This window comes from Taeniopygia guttata, chromosome 2, assembly GCF_048771995.1.
Source record: "Taeniopygia guttata chromosome 2, bTaeGut7.mat, whole genome shotgun sequence".
Lineage (NCBI taxonomy): Eukaryota > Metazoa > Chordata > Aves > Passeriformes > Estrildidae > Taeniopygia > Taeniopygia guttata.
The window spans coordinates 90,474,906-90,490,460 of record NC_133026.1 but is presented as its reverse complement, the minus strand read 5'-3'; the positions used below and the strand labels follow the sequence as shown (position 1 = coordinate 90,490,460).

Sequence of the window (15,555 nt, the reverse complement as noted above, 5' to 3'; positions counted from 1 at the left end):
TCCTATTTGGTTTGTGGCAGATTATATGTTCATATAATTTTATATAATTTATATCTTCTCTAATGAAAATTCATTTCAAAAGTGGAAAGTGTATGTCCATTTATTACTCAAAACCTCTTTTTTTAAAATCCAGGCACAAAAATGATTAAGTGGAAAACGTAATTTATTTTCCAATACTATTAAGAGAGTAAGCATAGTTTCCTTACTAGGAAGATTGTCAGATGTTATGAGGCATGATAGTTCAAAATTGATGTTAATTAAGTAAAACAGTGTGTTCAGATTTCCTTTGTGAGACAGAAAAATCTTGTGAAGTGATCTAGGTAGAGCAGGGAAAGAGAGAATACTGATTGCAGCAAAACATGGGGCAGCAGTTCTTATAAAAGACTTTCAAGACCTGCAAGGAGGTAAATTTTTTAAACAAAAATTTGCTGAGGTCCTGTGCATATGGGGTTAAATGTTGGCAGGCTGCAATAATTTTAAAGTGAATGGACTTCGCTGATTACTCACCACTACTGGAAAATGACATTTGTGTTCTACTGGTTTTAATTTGCCATTCTGTTTCTTCACTGATTTTGCATGAATTAACTAATCATAGCAAAAAGCAGGGTTAAAAAAACATATGATATTTTCTGATGTCAAAAGAATTTTTGAAAACTCTACAATTACAGCTGAATGGGGCACTTGACTGACCTCTCTAATCATCCACCATTTGTGCACTTTGTTATTGCTTTAGAGAGGATGACAACATAAATGCTACCAGTGATTATGCATGTACTGGAAATTTGCCCTTTCCTTTTATAGAAAACAATCTCAATGCCCTTCAGATGTCATTCTCAAAAGCCTGAAGACCTCCTATCTTGTGATTAGGCTGAAGCTTTCCTACCTCTTCTGAAAACTAATAAGGTTTCTGACATTGACATCAATTTCTGGAGTGCTTTCAATAGTTGAACATAAATAGTTTAATCTGTTCACTTCATACAAGAGTTGTGTATCATCACCAGTAAAATGTTTGTTTTACATGAGATCTGCTAGGTCTAGAAAACAACCCAAACCAGTAAACAGATTGCCCATAGAATGTTGATATCCCCTGTGTCTGTGTGTTTAAACTATTATTAGTCAATTCTGTTGTTCTGATGCCCTTTCATTTTTCTTTTCTCTTGAGTCTTCTGGGAGGGCTGGCAGGTCCTTGTCATAACAGGTGAGGGATATCCCAGGTGGGAATTGGCAGAGTGAGAAGTAAAGCTTAAAACTATCAGTAACCATAAGGGAAACACGATTTATAGTTTTTTTTGGTTTTTTTTTTTTTTAAATTTTAAATCTATAAGTGCAATTTCAAAATTCCTCTTGAAAAGGCAGATATTTGTATGATGACTAATGTACCTTTGACGTATTTTGTGTCTTTATCGTTATTCCTTTTCTGTAGCTTCACAAAGGTTTTTAAAGGAGGAAGGGTCTCTGTTCCCTGAGGCATTTTATCCAGCAAATATCTGTGAAGAACAGATTGGGCTAGCACATAGTATCCAAAAGTTCTTGACCTTCTGAAGGCAGTTTTTCTACACAGGTCCCTTGGCCAGTAGAGCAGACGATGCTGTTTGCAGAGCTGTGGTGCTGCTGTGTGACACAGCTCCCAGGGGTCAGTCCCAGCAAGCTCGCTCAGGACATTGCAGCAGACCCCAGTGTGACTCTCGGCCATTTCTGGAGCTGCACTTTCACCAGTGAGCAAGTCACGAGATTAGCCCTCAGTCTTTTCCAAAGATGGGCATAGAACATAAGGTAAATAGTTGCAGCTTCTGTTTACTATGTTTAAAAGAAACTGTGTGTCTCCACAGCACAGGAAAATGCAGGATCATACTCTTCTGTCACACTGTTAAAATAGCCTTCATATGCCATCCCACTCTGTTTTATCTCCCCTTTAAATGGCTTCAATTGAACTGGCATAATGACTATATACTACAGCTAATTTGCAGTGTGAATTAGATATCTCTGGAATCTTTTCGGCATGTTTAGCAGTCACATGGACCTTAAATGTGATATCTTGTCCTAAAACTCAGACTTTGAAAAATTAGAAGATTGTTCTTTACTTCTTAAATTCACTTTTTTTTTTCCTCACAAGGATAATTATAGTTGGTTTAAACTCTGAATTCTGTAAAGGTGCTTCATAAAAGGATTCCAACAGTTTGAGCACGCAGTGTGAAATTGAGAGCCAGGCTCTTAATTACTGATGAAAAGAGAAGGATCAGACACTGTCAACTTTTTGATTACTTAATAATTTGTAGGTATTTTTAGAGCAAAACAGCTGATGTGAACAGTGATATGAAGAAGAGATTCCCAAGGAAATGGATCCCTTTTTGTTTCATGTATTTTTTACTTTGTGCAGTCATACTTTCCATTAATGCGAAATAGGAATGGCAATACTAAGCTAGGGTAGCTCATTTGGAATGTCTTCCAATTAAAAATTTGGTAGTCAACCTAGAATAATAGGCAACCTTGTTTGTCTTTGTTGATACCTGAGCTTAGGTTTGGGTACATTGCGGAGATACTCTGTGACATATAATGGGATCCGTAAAGCATGAGACTATTACTGAATTCTTGCAGTCAGCGACCAATTTAATTTCCCTCCAATGTAAATTGAGAAGTTTGGACATTTCTGTAACATTCTAATGATTAAAAAATGAGGTATGCAGTGTTTCAGGACACAAGCTTTCTTACCAAGATGTGAATACACACCTCTTGCCTCTGTGACATGAACTAAAGGGTATCTTTAGGTTATCCAATAGGATTAAAGGGTATTTTCTGCTTCATTCATTTTCTTAAACTGAAATCCAGTTCACTACCCCACCTGAATCAATGGACTGGACTTTAGGCATTGTCTGGCTTCACAAATACTTCAAAAATTAATCTGTTCCCACAATTCAATATAGCAATATATATATTTATATTGTAACTCCTAAAAAATCTTTATTCCAAGTGGTATTTTAATATGAGACAGTAATTCAGTAATGGTTAGCTAGCAATCATGACACAACAAAATGACACTTGCTGGAATACCAACAAGAGTATCCCCTTTTTTTATTCCATCACTTTTCTCAATTTGGTTTTCTAAAGAATAAAGATGTGCCATGTAAACCAAGGAGAATATACTGATACATTTGGGGGCTTCAAGGATATTGATGTTGCTGTTTTACATCCCTCAGCTTGTTGCATATACAGAATCCAGGCCTAAGTTTCCAAGTAAATGGGATCAAAGAAAGACAGGAAACCTCTCCTCCTCCCTAAAATATATTAGAGATTACCACTGTCATTCTTATTATCCCCAAAAAAACCCAAAGTTTGATAATAAAGACAAAGTGATATCATCCTGCAATATATTTAAAAAAACCTACTTTTTAAGTCCCCATCTGCCTCTTGTACAAATAATTCAATAAATCAGTCAGCATACATACTGTAAATTAGTCTGATTTAAAGATGATAAAATGCCAGAAGAGCTATTTATAAATTCTTGTATCATTAATTTGTCCATACATTTATTTGTAGAGAAAATCTCCCATCAGCATTATTTATAACATCACTTTACTTAATGAGTTGTATTTTCCTGTTGTGGTGGTTCATTTTTGTTTAAATGAAACTCTTTTTCTGAGAGGCAAAATATTCCCAGAGATTTCTTGCTATTTTTATTAATATCATCCCCTAATCCAACCAGTTTCATTTATTTGCATTAATGTAAAATGCAAAATAATAGTTTAGACTGAGTCAAGAAACCTCTGTGATGCCTGCAAACAATCACAGACTAGCAAATGAAAAGGGGGAAGGCAAAATTCTCATGAATCATGGAGAGTTTCAAACAACTGTGACTGAGTCTTCCCACTCTGCACTCAGCTATCGCTTCAGTGGAAATTTTACATCATATTATTTCCTCAGAGAATGTTGCCCCAGTTGCATATCTAGTGACTGGATAATGAAATTTTTCTGTGTATGTGCATGGAGACAGAGGGACAAGTGTTACAAAGACTTAATAAAGTACTCGGCAGTAGAACATGTGGTTTCCTTTGAAGGGAGGGCAAGGGGCCAAAACACATAAGAGAAGTAGGTCAGAGGAATGGGGAATTCTGTTACTACACAGACCCTCTTGCACTGTACAGAATCTTCCAGAAATGTACAGTTCCTAGTATCAGCTTCACAAGATGAGTATTTCCCCCTCCTTTCCTGTGAAGCTGCCCAGAATTGTGGCTCACAACCCAGACTTGCAGCTCCTTCAAGTTTTCTTTTCCTTTCCTAGCTAGATTTCATGCTATGCTGAAGGCCATGCCTGGCACTCCTTTTGGTGGCTGGAGCAATTCAATGCCTCCTTGCTTATGGTAATGGAAACAGACAGCATTCTTGGGAAGGACAGCAAAGGCAGAAAGGAGAACGGTAGAGTGAAACCACAGAGGACAGCCAGGGACAAACTGTTTGGGTGGCCTCAGCTGGAACCAAGTTAGAGGCTGTTTTTGTAATTAATTTCGTAGTGGGTAGGCTTTGAGTTGTTAGCAGGGATATGCCCATTATGTGGCACTCCGAGAAATAGGATTTAACACTTTTCCTGTATACAAGCCAGACTTGCACCCAACAGCTAACAGAAGCTCTCATCACTTGCTTCTTCCCATAAGAAAAACCAGGTCCTCAATTGTTCCTGGCTATTTGGGTCAAGGAGGACAACAATCATCTACAATTGTCTTATGTTTTCAGTTTAGTTCTATAATTCCCTTGATTCTAAAAATATTTATCACTATGCTTATTTGCATTGTAGTCACAACAACAATAAATGGACACTGACTTAATTTAGAGAGTGAAAAAATCCATTCCCTAAGAGGATTTAAAAGCATATATATCATGTGTTGGAGAAGAGGGAAGCATAAAGTAGGGTTGTATGACATTTTCAGAGGCAAATATCAGTGGAGACCACTCCTGTCCTATGCAGGCATTGATAAATTAATAGTTTCTGGACTGTGGCAAACAAAAAAGATTGATTCTCAACATTAGGGAGATTTGATTTTTTTTTGTATTCTCCAAAATGATAAGATGATGGTCCATCAACCTATTGGATAATTTTACTGCTATTTTTATAACTGCACTAAGACTTAATTGAGGAACTGCTGTAGTAAGGAGAGGTATTTCTTTGTTTTCAAAAATTTGAGCAAAATCTTTAATTTTTAAATCCTAAGTCTAGCTTAATAAGTATATTCCATAATTTCATCATGATGACTGAAGCAGAAACATCTAATTCTCTTCTATAAATCCTTCTAAAATTAGGTAATTCAATTTCCCCAACACAAAACTCTCTTTCCTCTTCAATCAACTCCCAGTTTCTTGTTGACAGTCAAACATAAGGTGCATCTCAATGTACAGAAGTACATGAAAACGTTAGTCTTTGATAAAAATTTTGAAGATTTTTATTTTTTCCCCACCTTGCAGCACTAGTAATTTCTCAGATATAACATTTTTACACAGAATTTTCATGCAAAAATGAGTGGATGAATAAATCAATAAAGGTCAGGTCAACAGAAATATTTTGATTACTTCAAAAGATTTGATTTTGTTTTGACCTTTTAAAATTGATAATCTTCTTTGATATAACCTCACTCCATTTTGATAAGAAAGGTCATGTTGAATTCAAAAGAGATGTTCTTTTGTTAACAAAGGTCAACAAGAATATTTTAGCACTTACCTACCAAAATAATTCCGCATGGGAAAACTGACTGAGACTACCTGGTTTTTTTTCGCCAAGTATAAGAGTCTTATGGCTACTCAATGTTTTCTGAGAAAAATATCTCAATATCTAACTTAGATATATCAATTATCTAAATTAGATATCTCAATATCTAATTAGCTTGGAGGATTACTTGTGAAGATTCATGCTGGCCAGTATAACTGAACCTATATTAGAGCAGTGACACTGATGAATGAACCACACATCTTTGCAACTTTTACAGACACAATTATGCCAGCAAAACTTACAGGTAAAGGCAGGTCATTAAAGTTGTGCAAAGTATGCCTTTATCTTAGGTAGAGTCCTGTTTCAGCAGTGAAAAATGTAGGCCTAAACAAACAAAAATTACACTTGGAATCTTAAATCAATGTCTGTCTTGTTTTAAAGAAAGACTGCAATGAGGCTTAATATTTCATAGTTATATTGGCACTACAGTTAAATGAGACTGAATATAGATTTTCATATTCATATTTCAACTCCAGTTTGAAATAAAATTTCTCTTTTAGAAAAAAAAATCCTGTGACAATAAACCTATATAGCCCTTGCTGAGCCAATTTTATTGACTACAGAAAAAATAGCCCTAATTTTGGTTCTGATGTCTACAATGAATTACCAGGTTCCTTTTGTTCTTACAACGTTTTGTCTACCAAATTGAAAGTCTGCAAAACAAAATTTTGTTGCTGTATTGGTATTTTCAGATTTTGACCCAGTAAACTCTTAATGTAGTCCTTGATAAGCTACGTCTTGAGTTTGTGTTTCAGTGTTGACATGTTTTATCTTTCTTTAACATGCCTTATCGGCCTTCACTGGGACATTGGACCAGCACATTTCCTGAAATCTGAAGAGTGGACTGGAGTATGCTCAGGTGTTATAGCTGCCCTACAGATGTATCCAGGATTAATACCACTCTAACACCCAAGGTCAAGTTAGACCAAAGCGTACACCTGTAACCAAAGATGCCACAAAATCTTTCAATTTTTCGTTGGTCTATTCTAAATGAATATACAAATGTGAAGATAGTTTAAAAGCTATAGAAAATAAAAAATATAATCTTGAAAAGAAAAAATATAATATTGAAATCTTATTCACTAGGTATTTCTCTTGATTTCATAGGAATAGTTGACATGAGTGAGAACCTATAATAGTTGCACTAAGCTACCTTGAAAGCTACATGCCCCCAAAACACAAAACGTATAGCAGTAACAGGGATTTTTGATTTTTCCATGACATCTTTCTTCTACAAATAGCTATTCTGGGGTTGCTACTTCTATTGACGTTATTCAGAGCAAAGCAGGTAGTCATGGGAATTTTTCTTTCTTACAGTTCAGTAAAACTTTTATGCAACATTTTTCTTAAATAATTTATTTTCTTTCAGCATCTGTCAGAGCAGATTTGATTTAACACAAGTCTACCAAACACTTTAAATGTTGCAGGTCCTTTGCTCTGGTATACAACAGAAGACTGTTCAGTTGAAAAAGCAAGCCAACGTGAAAAAAAAACCTAGCAACCATAAGATCCATTCTATATTTCCATAGGGTTTTTTTTTTTTTTACATTGTTAGACTTGAAATCATATAGGGTTTTTCGTTTCTTTTTGAAGCATATATATGTATAAATATATGTATGTAGCACAAGCAGATAACTCTGAACCTACTCTACCTTGCAATTCCCACACATTCTTGATAATATTAGTACATTTGCTTATTTTTAAGGTGACGTTTCTGTGAATTCTTGCATTAGAAGATCTGGACAAGTAAAAATTTTATTTTTTCAAGCTGTATAGTTATAGGAAGCATTGATCTGATGCGTTTTCATTTCTATAGCTAAATACATAGTGTATATCCATAGCTTTACATTTTTTCTCTTGTCATAAGACCTTGAAGTTATCCTGGTAGCTAGAGATGATCTTACCTACAAGCATCTTCCCAGTACAGGTGTATCATACTGTGTCAGGTGTCAGCATGTTTCAGGAAGTTGGATTGTTTCAGTATTGGAAACAAAGCCTGTAATCTTTACTGGACTTGAAGAATTCACTGTGGTGGTTAAAGTGTCTAAATCTATCTGTAAAGTGGTATCTAGCTGTAATTTTTAATAGGGTGTAGCTAGTAATTTAATAATTTCTCCTGTTATTTTTCAGGGATGTCTATTCCATAGTTTTATTTTGACAGGTGAGCATGTGTAATTTTTCTAGAGTGCTTCCAGAGCTGACATGAAAGCCATCAAAAACTCTTTCTCAGCATAGCCCCTGACAGCTTACATTTACACCCAATTTTTCATTTCCAAGATCAAGGCAATGAAGAGAAACAGTAAGGGGTTGATGCCTTTGTTCTTGATACTACTTTTCATAGCCCACTGAGACCAGCAGAGGACGAGATAAGGACAGGGAGACAGGCATTATCAGCATGAGGGCAGGAAAAGCAGCACATTTCTGAGCAGTGATGGCTGGTGCCAGTGATGCCTGGTTTATCTGACTTGGCATTCACCTCCCTTGCAGTATTCATCTACAGCCACTAACTGGCCTGTCACACATTTCAGAACAAACCCTTCTGTCTGAGCTATGTGAGCAATTATTATGCTGTCACCATCTCCCCTTTAAGGTTGCAGGACTTTAGGAGAGGCAGGAAGTGTGACCTCCTGGCACTGCACTGGGCTCTGTGTGGCAGTGCTGGAGGACTCCTTGGAGCAGGACCAGCCAAACAGCTGGGTAAGTACCAGTTGCGTGGCCCCAGGAAACCTCAATTTTGCTGATGTGATTTGAGGAGCTAAGGAAATTGCAGAACGTTCTGCTACCGAGCTCTTAGTTGATTCTCCCCAAAGTAAATCCACACTGAGGATATCTGGAGTACCTCTGGTAAGAGCCAAGTGATTCAACTCAGTAAGGTGAGATGTCTTAATCCTCTGCAGGAGTAAACTTGCCTACCACTGAGAAACTGAAGCTTGAGGTGGTATTCAAAACTTAGATATCTGAGGCTTGAAAAAGTGTCAGCGGTGGCAATTCTTGGTCACTAGAGTTTTTGTACAGTAGAGTAGACTTTTGGTAAATTACTTAGAAAATTAAGTAAGAATCTCACAAATACATCAAGGATAGAAATAAAGCTTGGGGGAAATCCTGAGATCTAATGGAGTAAGGGAAATACAGAAAACTCAAGAAGACTGAAACACCAGACCATTTTGGCTCAAGAAGATGGTGGGGAAGAAAGGAAGTGGTGGTGAACACTTTTGCCTGCCAAATTAAGAAGAAAGGGAAGAGAGAGCTAAAAGCTGCAGAAAGCTGCAGAAAGTGAACAGGGTCACAAGATCCTAAACAGCATTTCCTTCTGGAAGCACCAAGTGGGATATGAACTCACTCAGCATCAATCCCATACAGTTAACACATATAAACCAACATATAGAAGCCAAAAATAGCAAAGAATTATTTCTGCAGGCTGATCAATATTAATTAAAAAAGTATTTCTTAATGAACTTTTGTAAAAGTGATTTTTTTTCTTTTTGAAATGTGTTTGTGTAATCTTCGTAAATCTTTATCTCCATGCAACTAGGCCTGATGTCCCCATAATCACCTTGACAGGACTTTATGAATACATCAGTCATTCAATACAACAAATTAAACAACAGAAATTATTGGTAAGAAGCAGAAAACTGCTTTCTTAGGAGATGGTTGAAGGCTATGAAATCTACCTCTGTATGAATCAGAAATTATAATTACTATAGAAACAGGAACTCTTATGAAGGCAAAATACAAATGTAGACTTTTGAGCCTGACTTTAAAAAAATCTTGATTTGAAAAATACCCACCCAATATTACCCTCCAGGGATGAATGGACAGGGAAACACATATGACAGCTTTTCATACACTTGTTTATGAACAGACAAATATATCTACCACTGACCAGTGCAAGGATATGTTCAAAGGATAAGTTTAAAACTTTGAGTAGACCATGATTTAGCTAACCTGTTAAAACACAGGGATTTATATATATCAATAAGTAACATAGTTTGTTTACATGCAATTGAGGGATTAGAAAATCTACTGTTTATGATAAATTTTGAAAGCATCATGAAAGGTGGACCCATACTACTGTTTTCAGGGAAAAATCCAAACAAATGCTTACCTTAAATTTCAAAATACTACAGTTTTATATTCTATGTATAATATAAAATATTATACAGCTGAAAGTTACATGAACCCATTCTGTATAGACAGATTATGACAGCCTTCCCTAATTAAATAGAACCATCTTCTACAAATAATTCTTTGCTGTAGTAATTTGGATTAATTGAGGTTAATCAAAAAGTACCTGAATAACTGAATGTAGTGTTTCAAAATGAGAGAGTCCCCACTACATAATTTGCATGTTAAATAATACCTTAGCATTGTATGAGCAAACTCTCACAATATGGCCCTATGCATTTAAGGTTTTATGGAGAAATATTAGCTTCTTACCGTTCCTTAAATACCTTTTATCCCCTGAAGATATACAGTCTGTGGTATCTTGATTCCTATATCTGCTAATTATGACTAAATAAAAGGTTTCAGTTTTCAATGTAGTATTCTTAAATACACTGCTTTCAAGAATTGTATCAAATAAATAGTCACCATATGCAATTTGGGTTGACTCAGGATCATGAATCTAAACACTCAGATATGCATTGCTCATGTGTGAATCAAATCAAACGCTGAGGACCAACATCTCTTGTGACAAGCAATAAGAAGCTTCCTCCAATACTGTCTGATCTGTATTAGCTGTGCAAATATGTTATTTTTAATTAAACATTATGCAGATGTTATAGTTCAATTTCTATTCCCAATATATTTTCACAAGTATGAGTTCTTGTTCTCTCTTTAATAGGCTCTATGTTTGCCAAAATAGTCTCCAATGAATCCACTAACGTTTAACTCCATGGTTAAAATCATTTGCCTATGCCACGGGTTACAAAGACACAGCATATTGCTTACAAATTGAAATCAAATCCACTAGGTACCATTTGTTGCTTCTGAGTTGTTTTTTTCAGAATATTTTACTGAGTGGACAATTAATATAAATAAATACCTGAAATTCCCTGATAGAACACCTGTCTATATGGACATAAAAATATCTTTACTGGCATGTCCTAGCTTCCTAGGCTTATCTGCTTATGTGCATGACTATCTTCAACCCTTAGCTTTCCAGCTTTATCTAAATGAAAAAAACAAAAAAGAGAAATGATAAGTACACAGATGAAGGACATCACTGAATATACTTTTTTTTTCACCATCATCATGTCATTTTTAAATGGATGATAATTTTTTAATGAATGATTTTCAGTCACATCTGTATAAAACACTGTTTAAAATGAGTGTGAAAGACAGGGGGGTACAGGGCGTCTTAGCAGAGGAATTTATTTTGTGTGCATGGACAATGGCAAACAAACAAGATATGATGTTATTAAACCTATCCATTAAAGTGGCTGTCCAGCAGGATTAATGTACCTTTGCTAAAGGATGCAAAAGGCTGTATTTTTCTAGCCCTGCAGAGAAGAGCAGTTCAGAGTATATAATTGTTTTGGATCCAGCAGCCATATCTAAAAACTGATTGCTGTAGTTCATCCCTGTCAGGCAGCTGCTAGGGTGGGAAGAACACCTACTCTAGTTATAGCCTTCCCTAAAGTGAATGGGAATCTTACTTTTCATTTTAGTGCAGTCAAGATTATGCCTGTGTTTTTTTTTTCATTTTTCAAACCTAACAGGATTCCTACAACTGCAACTATGAGTCACCACCTGCAGCACTGCCCGGGCTGGACACACCCATTCAAGCAAAGCCCTGTAGCCTTGTTACCCACCAGTGCATAGAACACAGCAGGCACACTTTTAGAACACTTCTGATGTAGTTCCACTGAAAAAGTGAAACCAAATCCCAAGTGCACATTCCCACATCAAAATGCTGATGCAGGCAGACAGATAGATAGACACAAAATTCCTTGAGGAGGGAAGCTTTTTCATAAGTCAAGACTTAGATTAAACTGAATAACCTGATTATTAAAGGTGCATGTGCCTTTGTATGTGTATAGTTTCATGAGACATATCTCTGATACAGGTATCTCTTTTTTTCTTTATAAAGAGGAAATCAACTTTTAAGAAGCTGCAATTTGAAGATTCAGAGTTTCTCTTTTAATTTACATTAGAATGATGAACTATAATTTAACAAGAAGATCAAAACAGAAAATGAACCACCTTACAGAAGCTGTCTTTCAAGAATGAAGAGAGATTCAGAATGTTTCTGCAAATTGCAGTCTTCAGTCTGATTAGACATTCACGATGTCAGCATCACCACAGACAGAAACTTGGAGGGTTTTTTTAGCTATATCCTCTCTCTAGATCTGTGTTTTTAACTTGTGTCAGACAGTGAGAGCAAACTACCAAGAACGTTAAGGCTGATGTGTGAGGGTGGCCTCTGTGTACCATAGTATAGAACACCAATCTGTAAGGCACTACTCTTGGTAGTGCCTTACAGGCATTGCACCTTGGAGTCCTGTGGCATGTGCAGCAAGTCCAGGACTTCCTGAAGGTGATCAGGAGAGAACACACAGTGCCCTGTCATCTGCCTAGTACACAGAGCTCACAGAGCCAACAGTCTGAGCACTTAGCAAAAAGCTGAGCATTTCTTTTCTCCCAAGCATTTCTTCTTATGGCCAAAAGAGCATCTTGTTAGTTAACTGGCAATTTCTGGAATATAATGCAAAGTGTATACCTTCAAATTCTTAGTCTGTGTCAAATTCATAGTGCATGGAGAATGGGGGTAAAGGGGTGGAATTTACCCAGTATGCTTTTCAGTCTTTTTACCTACATCTGCTGAAGAACATCTGCAGCTCAGTGGACAGATTGTTGCAAGGACACCAAGATATCAGGCTATTCACATAATTCCAGCTTCAGGAAACCATGGAATAGCTGAGGTCAGAAGGCACATCTGGAATTCATCTTGTTCTCTCTGCTTCACACAGGACCAACTAGGGTCAACCATATGGTGTGATTGACTGTGGTGCTACCCAGCACCTTCCTAGAAACCACAGAATGTTCGACTTTTTTGGCCAGAGCTGTCCAAGCTTGGCCAAGTGCTGCATGAGAAGACAGGGCATTGGTGGCACAGTTATCTCAGGCCCACTTTTCTGGCTTGTCCTTTTGCACAGGAATACTTTGGTATTCAAGTGTGGATTTTGGTCTGCACTCAAAATGAACTATAGATATGCCAGTGGAATTTTCCAAACACAGATCCACAGGAAAAAAAATATTCCATGTTTTACCTTCTGCTTAGTCTTCATGTATATGTCTTTCCCCCTAACATATGTGCCCGATTCCCAAAGTGATGGGTACATTGAAAATTTATGCATGCTTTACATTTAATTTAAGCATTTCCATAGCAACTCCTACATTTCTGAATGTTTTATCCCAAGATACAGAATATATTCTTTTCAGAAAAATTTCCCAGGCTGTATTTAGCCACATTCATATATGACTTTCTACAATTTAATTTTCAATGAAAATCACCCTATCATCTACCAGAAGCAAAAGTTTTAACATACAGATTAGCTTTTATGACTTCTTTCATCTCACTCTGTGTTTAAACAATTAGTCCTGCATTAAATGGAGCTAACAAAGCCTGATTTCTCAGAATCAGTGTTTTTGATTGCTAGATGCAGGTGTTTTATAAAGTCTACCTTTGAAGGAAAAGATCAAAGATGACTCTCCTTCCTATCTCTCTCCCCTGGGTCTTTCACACTGGTGCCTTCTTGTCAGGAGGATCTAAAGGATGAGCATGTTTTCCAGAGGCCTGATATTCAACCAGTGTTCATAAAGACAGGATGATAGATAAATCAAATATATATATATTACTGTCTGTTGAAGTCTGGAACAAAAGTAGAGGGACTTGAGGTGATGTATGATGCACATGGTAGTAATGAATTGCTGACCCATACTTCTATATGGGTGAGCTTAAAAACATATGGGATTCAAGTAGGAATAAAAAAACATCACAGATAGAAGAGGAAATACATATACAAATAAAGGAAAACAGGAGAGGTATGGGAAATAATATCTTCCTTGCAAATTTCCACTTGTTTTTCATCTGCATTTTGCCTTTCTAAATGTCACTTCTTGGAAGTGTGGAAAAGGATTCCACAACTGCAGGCTTTGCTGTCACAGTAGTAAACTTTTACATCATCTGATTCCTGTTCCAGAACCACAGCTGGTACAGGACACATCTCTTACACTGGTATGCCTCCTGAGCAGTCAGCATAAAGCAAAAATGGAATGGAGGGGAGGTGAACAAAGCATTCAGATTTGCCATCAGGTTATGCACACATCACCTGCATTTTGGGCAAGCAGGAATGCCTAAGCCAAGTGGTGAACAATCAGGCTTCCCATGTGTCAGGCAGAAACCTGATGCTGTGCTTGCCTGCTGTGTCACACAAATCTGAACTGCTCTGTAAATAGCAACAAATAACTGAAAAGTCAGTGGTGACACACTTAAATTTATAACTTGCACATTTCTTCCAGTTCCATCACTTTCATGCTAGGAAGCAAGAGAGGGAGTTGAAAGAGAGACTCTCAGGATCCTGGCAGGCTCCAGAACATAACCAGCATATATTTGATTTAACCCTAATGCAATTATCTGCTTTCGATGAAGGGTGATTTTAGCTTGCTGGATTCACTTATAAGATCAAAAAATAATACTAATAAGTTTACACTGTTCTAAAGATGATAGCATTTTCAGTGGCCCTAGTACAACTCCAATGGCTTGAGTGGAGCTGCTAGACATAAATTTATTACATAAATGAGAGCTGCTTTCAGTCAGGCAGCAACAATTTGATCTCCAATTAAAAAATTAATCTTAAAAAAAAAAAGCCTAGCACTACAATTAAACTGCTGTTGGATGTACAGTGAATGTGCACCTGTAGCACTGAAATGATACTCAGTTTGTGGGTGGAAGTGTCAATAACAGAATCAAAATTGAAGCCATTTTCTCTGGTTTCTGCGCTCAATCTGTTGTAAGTCACAATGTCCTTAGGAGGGCAGACTATTTGTAAGGCTCACAACAAGAAGCTAGGATATTAAATCTTACAGCCTAAAGATCTGTTTATTTTTCTCTAAAAACAGGGTAGTGGGAGGAACAATGTCAGGCAGGGATTCGTAAAAAACAGAGAACTTCATTAAAGGCATGTGGTAATCCCAGCTCCTGATCATGCAAACAGAAAGACCAAGGTACTTCTCCAAGAGATGTGATCAAAGAAAGTATAAAAAAACTTTGTAAGTATGCATCCTGTACTTCCACAGGTTACTAGAGTAAAGAGACTACTATTAATCTGAGCCCTCTAATACAGACAAGACTGCAAAGAGAATATCAGATGGAGGAATGCTCAGCCTGTGAACACTGGCAGCTGGAAGGGCCCAGCAGTTCAGCAACAAACTTTAAGCACTTCTACCCTCAATGCTGTGCTTGGGCGTCGGAAACATTAAGATCTAGGATTTCAGAAGCCTGAAAGAAGAAATGACAGCTAGACTGAGGTTGGGTGAAGTTGCACCTAGGTGCCTATGAGACATCTAGGCAATCAAGAATTTAAATTATTTTGGATTTCTGACCCTGTATTCCCACATACCTCCTGTAGTGCTTTAGCTGTTGCTGGCTTTCTCTGGACAATGCACCACCATGCAGCAAATACTGTCACCATGCAACCACCGCCTGCCATCCCCAGCTCCTTTTCTTCTGCTTCCCTTGCAACCATTGATCTTCTGTTCCAAGGAGTTCCCCTGAAGAGTTCTGAACATTTTCCATGTAG

The 15,555-nt window shown here is 37.0% G+C and overlaps 1 protein-coding gene across 4 annotated transcripts in view; it reads right to left on the bottom strand.

Annotated features, from left to right (window-relative positions):
* GABBR2 (gamma-aminobutyric acid type B receptor subunit 2) overlaps window positions 1-15,555 on the bottom strand; it is a 451,884-nt gene that overhangs the window by 41,749 nt on the left and 394,580 nt on the right. The gene's annotated exons all lie outside the window — the stretch shown is intronic.